Source organism: Silene latifolia, chromosome 11 (genome assembly GCF_048544455.1).
Source record: "Silene latifolia isolate original U9 population chromosome 11, ASM4854445v1, whole genome shotgun sequence".
Taxonomy (NCBI): Eukaryota; Viridiplantae; Streptophyta; class Magnoliopsida; order Caryophyllales; family Caryophyllaceae; genus Silene; species Silene latifolia.
This window is the reverse complement of record NC_133536.1, coordinates 176,301,664-176,311,838: the sequence shown is the minus strand read 5'-3', so window position 1 is coordinate 176,311,838 and position 10,175 is coordinate 176,301,664.

The window sequence follows — 10,175 nt, the reverse complement described above, 5'->3', positions numbered from 1 at the left end:
CAAGACTCAGATTAATTTCAATTCCGTCATCGGGAACCAAAAAAGCAGAGCAAAAATCCGAAACAGAGACCGTCACATAAACCCCATTAACCACCGCATGCAACACCCTCTTCTTAATTAACACACTAGCAAAGAATTGAACAACTTCAACCGGATAAATAGGACCCGAAAATTGACTAATGTGACTTCACCCTTAAAAATCAAGAAAATCAACAAAGAACTTAAGAGCGGGAACATTAATCAACCAAGATTTCGAATAATACCTTCCTCCATGAATAGAATACCTCAAAACACGATTAACAAGGATGCTTTCGCCATGAGTTAGCCGAACACGATTTAACCCTTCCTTTGTTGCGGCTTTCGAAACATCCCGGAGAAAGGTACGAGCAACACCGTTTCGAACAATAACCTCGGGTTCCTCAACATATTCACCTTCATCAACAACTACCTTATTTTTTCCTTTAAAAAGGCGGCGCCTTTTACCCTCGGACATCGACTCGTCCCGACCACGAAACAGGGGCGTAGTTGGGTTTGGTTGAGGTAAAGGAAAATTAGCGGAATTAAGATCATGAGATGGTAGTGGTGATAGAGGTTTGTGAAAGTGGCGGCTTTGTTGATGGCGGGTTGATGATCGGGTTTTTGCATGGTTAGGATTCATTATGATGGTGATAGTTGGGTAAAGAAAGTGATGGTGATGGTTGTGTAAAGGAGCTGATGGTAATGATGGTAATTGTTTGAAAAGAGTAAAAGTTGTGCAAGTGGGAGGTGAGGTACGGTTCACACGCAAGGGAGGGGGTAAATATAGGAGTAGGTCTAGGTCTAGGTTAGTGGTTATTAATTATGGTAAGTGGCAAATAGTAATAGGAGTTATGGTAGGTATAGGAGATTAGGTGATTGAATTTATATAGTAAAGGATAAAATTTAGGAAGTTGAATTCTATATGGAAAGACTAGCCGTGTAACATGGAAGGTAATTTTAAGAAAATTTGTATCTGATTTGGAAAGATAAAAGATATGGTGTGTCTTATTTATTTGATAAGGAATTAAGTTTGTATAGATAATTAAATTCTAAATAACAAATAGAAATTTTTGATAAATATATATTCCTATAAACGAAATTATTCATGCAATGCAATATACGGACACAGTCATATAATCTTAACTTAACTAGTCAGTCATAAGAAAATTGAACGTGTATAGAAACTTAGGTACCACTGATTAAACCAATTTCCAACCGTAAAGTCTCAAATCGTTCTCTAGCTAACGATTTTGTCAAAATGTCTGCCCATTGTTTTTCAGTACTACAAAATTCAAGTTTTATATTCCCCTTCTCAACATGGTCTCGAATAAAATGATGTCTTATTTCAATGTGTTTGGTACGTAAATGTTATGCGGGATTTTTAGAAATAATTATTGCACTAGTATTATAACATAAAATAGGAATACATCCTACATCAATACCATAATCACGTAGTTTTTGCTTAAACCGTAATAATTGAGTACATACCAGTCCTGCAGCGATGTATTCGTCTTCATCAGTTGAGAGGGCAACCGAATTTTGCTTCTTCGAACCCCACGTAATAATACACGGTCCGACAAATGTAGCGACACCCGACGTGCTTTTTCTGTCTAGAGAACATCCTGCGTAGTCGGCATCAGAATAACCGACTAGATCAAAATTACACTCCATCGGATACCATAAATATAGCTTGGCCGTTCCAATTAAATATCGTAAAATTCGTTTTACGGCCGTCATATGCGATTCTTTGGGAGATGATTGATATCTCGCACAAACGCATACACTAAACCTAATATCGGGTCTACTTGCGGTCAAATATAACAATGACCCAATCATTCCACGGTAAGTAGTTTCATCAACTGATTTACCGTCTTCATCCAATGTCAATTTCTTGTTCTCGACCATTGGAGTAGGCATAGCATGAGAATTTTCCATTCCGAATTTTCGAATGAATTCCTTAATATATTTCTGTTGATGGATTTTAATGCCTTCATTGGTTTGTTTTATTTGAAGACCTAGGAAGAATTTCAATTCTCCCATCATACTCATCTCGAACTCGGAAGTCATCAACTCATAAAAATACTTGCATAGGCTTCGATTGGTGGATCCAAAGATGATGTCATCGACGTAGATTTGAACAACCAAAAGGTCAGAACCCTCAGATTTTAGAAATAGGGTTTTATCAACGGATCCTCTACTGAATCCACTGTCAAGTAAAAACTTAGATAATCTGTCGTACCATGCCCTAGGTGCTTGTTTCAATCCATATAGGGCTTTATCCAACTTGAAGACGTGATCTTCAAATTTACTATTCTTAAATCCAAGGGTTTGTTCAACGAAGATTTCTTCCTGTAGATATCCATTTAAAAATGTTGTCTTGACGTCCATCTGGAAGAGCTTCATTCTTTTATGTGCAGCGAATGCTATTAGAAGTCTAATAGCTTCAAGACGAGCAACAGGTGAGAAAGTCTCGTCATAATCTATTCCTTCTTGTTGATTATAAACTTGGACCACCAATCTCGCTTTGTTTCTGACAATGACTTCGGCATCATCTAGTTTGTTCCTAAAGACCCACCTTGTTCCAATGACAGAATTATCCTTTGGTCTAGGAACTAAATGCCAAACCTTGTTTCTTTCTAACTGTTGTAGCTCTTCTTGCATAGCTATAATCCAATCAGATTCAGCAAGAGCGTCATTGATATTTGTTGGTTCGATCATGGATAGAAAATAGTAGAAGGAGCAGAAGTTATTCAAGGAGCGTCTAGTCTGAACACCCTTCTTAATATTCCCAAGAATACTGTCCATGGGGTGTGAGCTCTTGTATTTCCACTTTGTTGAAGTACTTGGTTCTTCGTCGTTATTTGAGCTTGTCCCAACTTCATTTGGATCGGAATTGGAGAAAGTTCCCCCTGAATCCAATCCGGGTGTTGTATTAGAGCCGATTATAACCTCGGACTCTATACTTTGATTTGGATTCCATGTTATAGTACATCATCTATAACATTGGTTTGCGAATACTTATTTTGAGTCAATGTTATAGTATCATCAACTATAACTTTGGTTTTCTGCTATTTATGTTTTGAGGAACGATCAAGTTCATCACTTGTTCCTTCAATCTCATTGTCTTCCAATTCTAATTCCGGGGGATCGTCTCTTGAAAGACGAAAGACAGGTTCATCCAAGTCTTCTTCCTCATCCTATAAAGGCTTATCAAACACGTTATCTTCATCAAAAATAACGTGGACACTTTCTTCAATACAAAGAGTTCTCTTATTGAAGACTTTGTAAGCCTTGCTATGATCTGAGTATCCTATGAAAATCGCCTCATCACTCCTAGGGTCGAATTTACTTAAACGGTTTTTACCGTTATTATGAACAAAGCACTTACTCCCAAAGCAACGAAGATGCGAGATATTAGGTTTTCGACCTCTAAGAAGTTCGTAGGGGGTTTTCTTAAGAATAGGTCGGATCATAGCACGGATATGGATGTAGCAAGAAGTACTAATGGCTTCAGCCCAAAACTTACGAGGTAAACCACTACACAAAAGCATTATACGTGCCATATCTTCCAGGGTTCTATTCATACGTTCAACGACACCGTTTTGTTGACGAGTTCTTGGTGCAGAAAAGTTATGCCCTACACCATTAACTCTACAATATTCTATGAAAGCTTGATTGTCAAACTCGGTGCCATGATCCGTACGAATAGATACAAGATTAGTCCTATATTTGTTTTGAACACGTTTCATAAGACAATCAAATTCATCAAACGTTTCGTCTTTTGAATGAAGAAAGATAGGCCATACATACCTTGAATAATCATCTACAAGAACGAAGACGTACCTGGATCCTCCTCTACTCCTTACCTTCATAGTTCCACATAGATCGATGTGTACTAATTCCAAGGCTTGATTTGTGCTTACTACTCTTTTCAGTTTGAACGATGATCTTACTTGTTTGCACCTTCCACACGTGTCACACATCTTTTCATGGTCGAACTTGATCTTAGGTAACCCTTCAACCAAGTCCCACTTCTTGAGTTTGTTTAAGGTTAGTGAGCTAATGTGACCAAACCGTTTATGCCATAAACAAGGATCATCAAGAGTAACTTTTATACATGAAAAAGAGTTAGTAGGCACATCATTTAAATCTACCATATAAACATTTCTTTTCCTGTGGCCTTCTAGAATAACATTGCTAGTTCCTTTAATAATAATGCGACAACTATCAGTATGAAAAACTACTTTGTTACCTTTGTCGCATAGTTGAGATATGCTTAGCAAGTTATGTTTTAGACCGTCCCAAGATAAACATCACTGATCGCGTGAGACTTAGAAATTCTTATTTTGCCAACTTCGATTACTTTTCCCTTTTTATTGTCCCCGAACGTCACTTTTTCTCCGTTGAAGGGCTTGAGTGAAAGAAACAGATTCTTATCTCCGGTCATGTGTCTTAAACATCCACTATCAATATACCATTGATTGTTTTCTTTCACTACTTCCTGCAGAAAGGATTAGATACAATTTTTAGGTACCCAAGCTAAGTTGGGTCCCTTATGATTAGTTGCTCTATATACTAAATCCTTTCGAATCCAAACTCGTCTAATAACAGTTTTTCTAACCCTTGGTTTATTTGGCTTAGGAGGAGTTTTAGGGTTAGGGTTTTCTCTCTGTCTAGGAATTTCTCTAGGTCTATCATAATTATTTCCCTTGTGAATGGGTTTACTAGGTTGAAATCGACTAGGGTTTGTGAGGTGCTAGGTTTCTTGCTGTAGTCGAAGGCCATGTGATAGAACCAACGGAATTTATTGTTCATTAGGTTCCTTAATGGGGGTTTCATCATCCTCGTCAACCGTGTCAACAGTTTTAGCATAGTCGGCATTTTTTCGTATATCATGAGCCTTTTTGCACAATTGATTTGGATGTGATCCATATGACCACAATAATTGCAAATCAAGTATCCAGGAAGATCAGCATACTTCCTTTTTCTGAAATCACAATCCGAAGGTGTTGATTTGCATTTAGAGTGATCTCTACGGCTGTAGCACTCATGTCCTAACCCCATCTTCATATTATTGTCAGATTGTTTGGTTAGGAAGTTTAGGACTTTTGTGCTACCTTCCCACTTATCATTGACCTTTCGAGCATGTAGAAGTAGGTCTTTTAGGGTTTTAATTTCCTTTTGAAATTTCGTATGATCTACATCATTATCCTTTTTAAAGTTATCACGAAAGTCTTGGAATCGTTTGTTAAGAAGGAACACAACATCGGAGTGTTGTTTCTTAACATTGATCATGTCGGTCTTAGATTCCTTTAATTGATTTGAAAGGGAATCGATCTCTTTCTTTTGGTCTAAGATCACTGCTTCATCAGATGTGACCTTAGTTTCCAAAAGTTCTTTGGCTTTTCTAAGTTCTAAAGGTATAGCTTCATTAGCTATAACTTTGGCTTGAAGGTGCTTGATGTTAAGCTTTAGTCTGAAGTTATAGCTTCATTAGCTATAACTTTGGACTCTAATTCCTTCTTTTCAGCCATAGTAGACTCTAACGTTGTTGCTTTCTCAGCTATAACCTTAGATTTTAACTTCTTAGCTTTGGCCTTCAGAGTATGATTCTCTTCTGCAGTTTCAAGAATCTGTTCCTTTAGATCTTTTAGTTCCAAGTCCTGTTCGTGACACTGATGTGACCATAATTAGCGCATATTTAGCCCCCGAATTAGCCTTGTTCCCATGCTTTTTAGTGCATATTTGGGTCATTTATTGTCTTTAGTTCTTTGTTTTGCATATTCTTTGAGATTTTGATCCCTTGGTAGGAAAGGAGTGCAAATCTTGCATTTTCATGGCAAAATGAGACTAAATTGATTGAATTCAATGACCAAGCATCAGGGAGAGACAAGATTAGAAGGCCTTTGTACATATTATAGTATATGAGCAATGTTGAGGAAGGATCCTTGCATCCCCGAGGAAATCCCCAAGGATTTTATGAAGAAAAGGGAAGAAAAGAAGAAGGAACAAAGCTGAGCTACAATCCGAGCGGATTGCCTTGAATCCGCCCGTCCTCCACAGCACAATCCGTGCGTCTGCTGCCAAAGACGCCCGGGCAGCAGCCACCAGAATCCGGCCGTCTTCTCCCAAAGACGCCTGTCTTCCCCTGCTACAATCCGCCCGTCCCGACACCAATACGCCCGGATTCCAGTCCAGCACAATTTCGTCTTCTTCAAGCTTCAAAGAAAGAAGCCCTTCCTTCGAAAAATACCGGCTTCTTGATACCCGTCGTGAGGTGTCAAAAATAAATTTATAATCTCCAACTACAACTATAGCTAGCGGCAGTCGGGTCGAACCACAGAGAGGCAGATGTAATTCTTAGCTGTCTTAATTTCGGTCTAAGGTAACAATAAAGTGGGGGTTGAATTGATTGGATCTATACTAATAGCAATAAAAGACAATAAACTAAATAAACGGATAAAACAGATAAAAGAAGGGGTACTAGGATGGTCGGTTCACTATAGTTTCGGCGGCAGCAAACTAAGTCGGTCTAAATCAAACACATGAGGCGGGAAACAAGAGGTCCTCTCGGTCCACTCTTAACAGATAGCATCTTTCGATCTCGCTATAAGTCCCTAATATCACTAATACTGACTCTCGTCCTGAAAAGTGATTTATAATCTAAAGTTTACCTATCTTTCGATCTCAGCATAGTTTAGTCATTTTAATTGGTGATCTAACAATTGTCCCTATCTCTCGATCTAATGGGTCAGTCATATCCTAAATATTCAACTAGTCGTGTGCATGCGATTTGTCGAATAAAGAACTTAAAACAATTAAAACGAAAGTAAAACCCCCACGAGGTCAGTCGATCGACCAAGTATGTCAGTCGATCGACTGACGCGCGATTCAGTCCGCATTATTCTACGCCGCCTACACTATAATTCCCCTACATCCTAGCACAAGAAATTTAGCTACTCATACTAGAGGTGATGACAACAATGAAATTGACGTATTTTTACTATCAAATTCATGATTAAGATGATTAAACAAATAGACAACATAAAACAACAAAATCGGCTTTGGGAAACTAGCTAGCGATTTCTATACTATCAATGCGATAAAGATAAACTGAAGTAGAACAGAAGGAATACCAAAATTTGCAGAAGGATTGTAACGGAATTATTGAAAGCACAACGAAAATCCAATGCAAAATAATATCCCAAACCCTAATTATTTGATAAACTAAACTGAATGTACAAATAGGTAAATTTCTGAATGAAAATCTCTGGAAACTAGGTTACGTTATATAGCAAATATACGTAACACTTATTATTAAAACCTAAACACAATGGGCTTTAAGTTCCTCGATCTTTTAATTCTCGTCTGAAGCAGCGATGTGGTCGATCGACTAAGAAGGGCGGTCGATCGACTGACTAGCAGTGTACAGTAGCCTCTGGATGCCATGATTTGGTCGATCGACTGAAGGTAGTGATCGATCGACTGAAGGTAGTGGTCGATCGACTGCTCTAGCCGGTACTTGACTTCTATGATCTCGTGGATTTGTCTTTCGGGCCTTGAAATGCACACCAAGCTCGTTCCTTAAGTGAATACTCCACGTCAAAATGCAATGCAGGATACTCGGGGACGGATTTAGCTCAATTTCCGTTGAATTCTTCACATTTCTACAATAATGTACAAAAACACGAAAGTAGACGGAAATAGGGAGAATAATAGGTTAAACTACTAAAATGATCTCTAAAATGCGTGTAAAATGAGGTATAAAACATCATATAAAAGACACGCATCAAACTTCCCCAAACCAAACCCTTGCTTGTCCCGAAGCAAGAACTAGACTCGATCCTAAAACCTAATGGAACGAGTTCAATCTCAGAGCGAATTACAACATGTAAAGCACAGGTGAATATATAAGAGGATAGAAAGAATTCATTTTGTACAGACGCTCACCTAACTACGACCTATAAGAACATGCCTGCAATATAATATGAAAACAATCTCTACAATTGTACATATGCATTCCAACCAACAAAAGACCATGACACATGCCGAGGTATATATGTGGATATGTGAGGTATGGGTAAGAAGAGGCAAAACATTTATGGAAAAGTGGAGGCACAGGTGATCAAGCTAGTACCAAAACGGAACCATATGGCAACATCCTTCTTCTTGCTCAAAATCAAATGAAACGGTGCTATAGCAAGCACAAATCTCACAATCTCCCGGTATAAAAGTAATCAACTAACTCCCCATAAGATACTAATGCAACATGGGAGCAAAAATCGCCAAAAGATAAGGATTATGAACTATGCAAATTGATTTCTTCTTTTCTTTCGAACCTCATTCGATCGACCAGAATTGGCAGTCGATTGACTGCTATGAACAGTAAAGAACTCTTTTTTTTCATGTTTTCGAATCATTTTTTTCTTTTTGTTTCTTTTTCTTTCCTTTCAACTTCTTTCCTCCTTCATTTCATCTTCCCAACAAAATCTCAAATAAGAGCAAATGCTACCAAAAACTAAGTAACAATCCCAAGAACATAGACTACTAGCTTGACAAAGGACAGTCTAAATGTAGGATGTAGTAAATAGGACAAAAGGATATTTTTGGCAGTGTGGAGTTCATGGGTAAAAAGAATAAAGGGAAACATCTACCACATGTGTCGACAGACCACAAACCGAATGCATACAGGTATTAAGCAGATTAAGTTCATATTTATGCACATTTATGTGACATGCCTCATAAGGAGTACTACTCGCATCCTAGATAAACTGGTCATAGATGTCACCAGTTATAGGCTCTAAATCTTAGAAATATGATGTAGCTTGCCAAAATTCTAAGTCAAGTCTCAAATTCAGCAAATAATTAACGAAAACTCGTAGATATGCACTTATACGATTCTACTAATAACATGTTAATCAAGCAAGGCTTAGGCAAAAACAGGTGTAAATGCAATGTCATCATTGAAATACTACCATTCCGACTCGACCTATATGCTAAAATAAACGTGCATTTTTTTGAATTTTTGAAATTTTTCAATCAATTTTTTTTGGATTTTTGTATATATATATATATGAAATGAAAAGGCAATGCAAAACAAAATGTAAACGTGAATGCAAGCAAATGATATGCGACGCAAAACCCTTCCCCAAACCAAATCGCACAATGTCCCCATTGTGCAAAATCATGTAATGAAGAAAAGATAAACGGGAATTTGCGAGAAAATTAAATAAATAAAACATGAAGTAAAGACTTAGAAACTCACAAGACTTTAAGCGCAGCAAAGGAAACCTCCCCAAACCAGCGTGAGCTAGGAGGTTTCAGTAGCCAGCAGTGCTACCAATAAATACCTGAAAAGACAAACAAAGAAATACGCATAAAACCGAGAAAGCAATGAAGGAGCGGTAATTATGTGGAAAGCTACGAAAATGGAAGAAATCAGAAATGAGTCGGGAAATAAAATAGAGTAGAAAACTCCCTTAATCCGGCAAAACGACCCAACATAGCAGGGGAAAGGTCGTGAACAGGTACAGCAGCGGCAGTGGTCGATCGACCACAGATGGCAGTCGATCGACCAAAGTGAACAGGAACAGAAACTCCTGAGATGCGTAACTCAGTCGATCGACCATGGAAGGCAGTCGATCGACTGGGAAAGCTGCTGTAACTTTCTGATTTCTTCGTATTTGCTCAATTACTTGAGCTAATGGGGTCTAAAATACTACAAGTGCACAATAATACGCGCCCAAAATTGCGCAAAACCCAAACCAAAGTCTAAAGTACTTAAAAATCCTAAGCAACAAAAATAAATGTGAAGTCTCGCGCACACAAAATACGGTAAATAGTCGTAAAAGCAATAAAGTAAATGTTTGATAAAGCATTTGATCAACTAATAGTTGATCAAGAATGGCCATGGTATGGCCCACTTCGTTGGCTTCTGGCTACTAGAGGTAGCCTCAACGATGCTCATCTTCTTAGCCGCACCCTTCTTAGCTTCAACATCCGCCGAACTCAACGGATCAACAACTTCTATATCTCCCCAGTCAATGATCTCTTCGGACTCGTCAGAATCTAAATCGGACTCTCTCACTTTGACCGGCTCGTCATCAACTTCCTCATCAGTGCCATAGCTAAGGCAATCAAGACCTCCTCTTTGAATG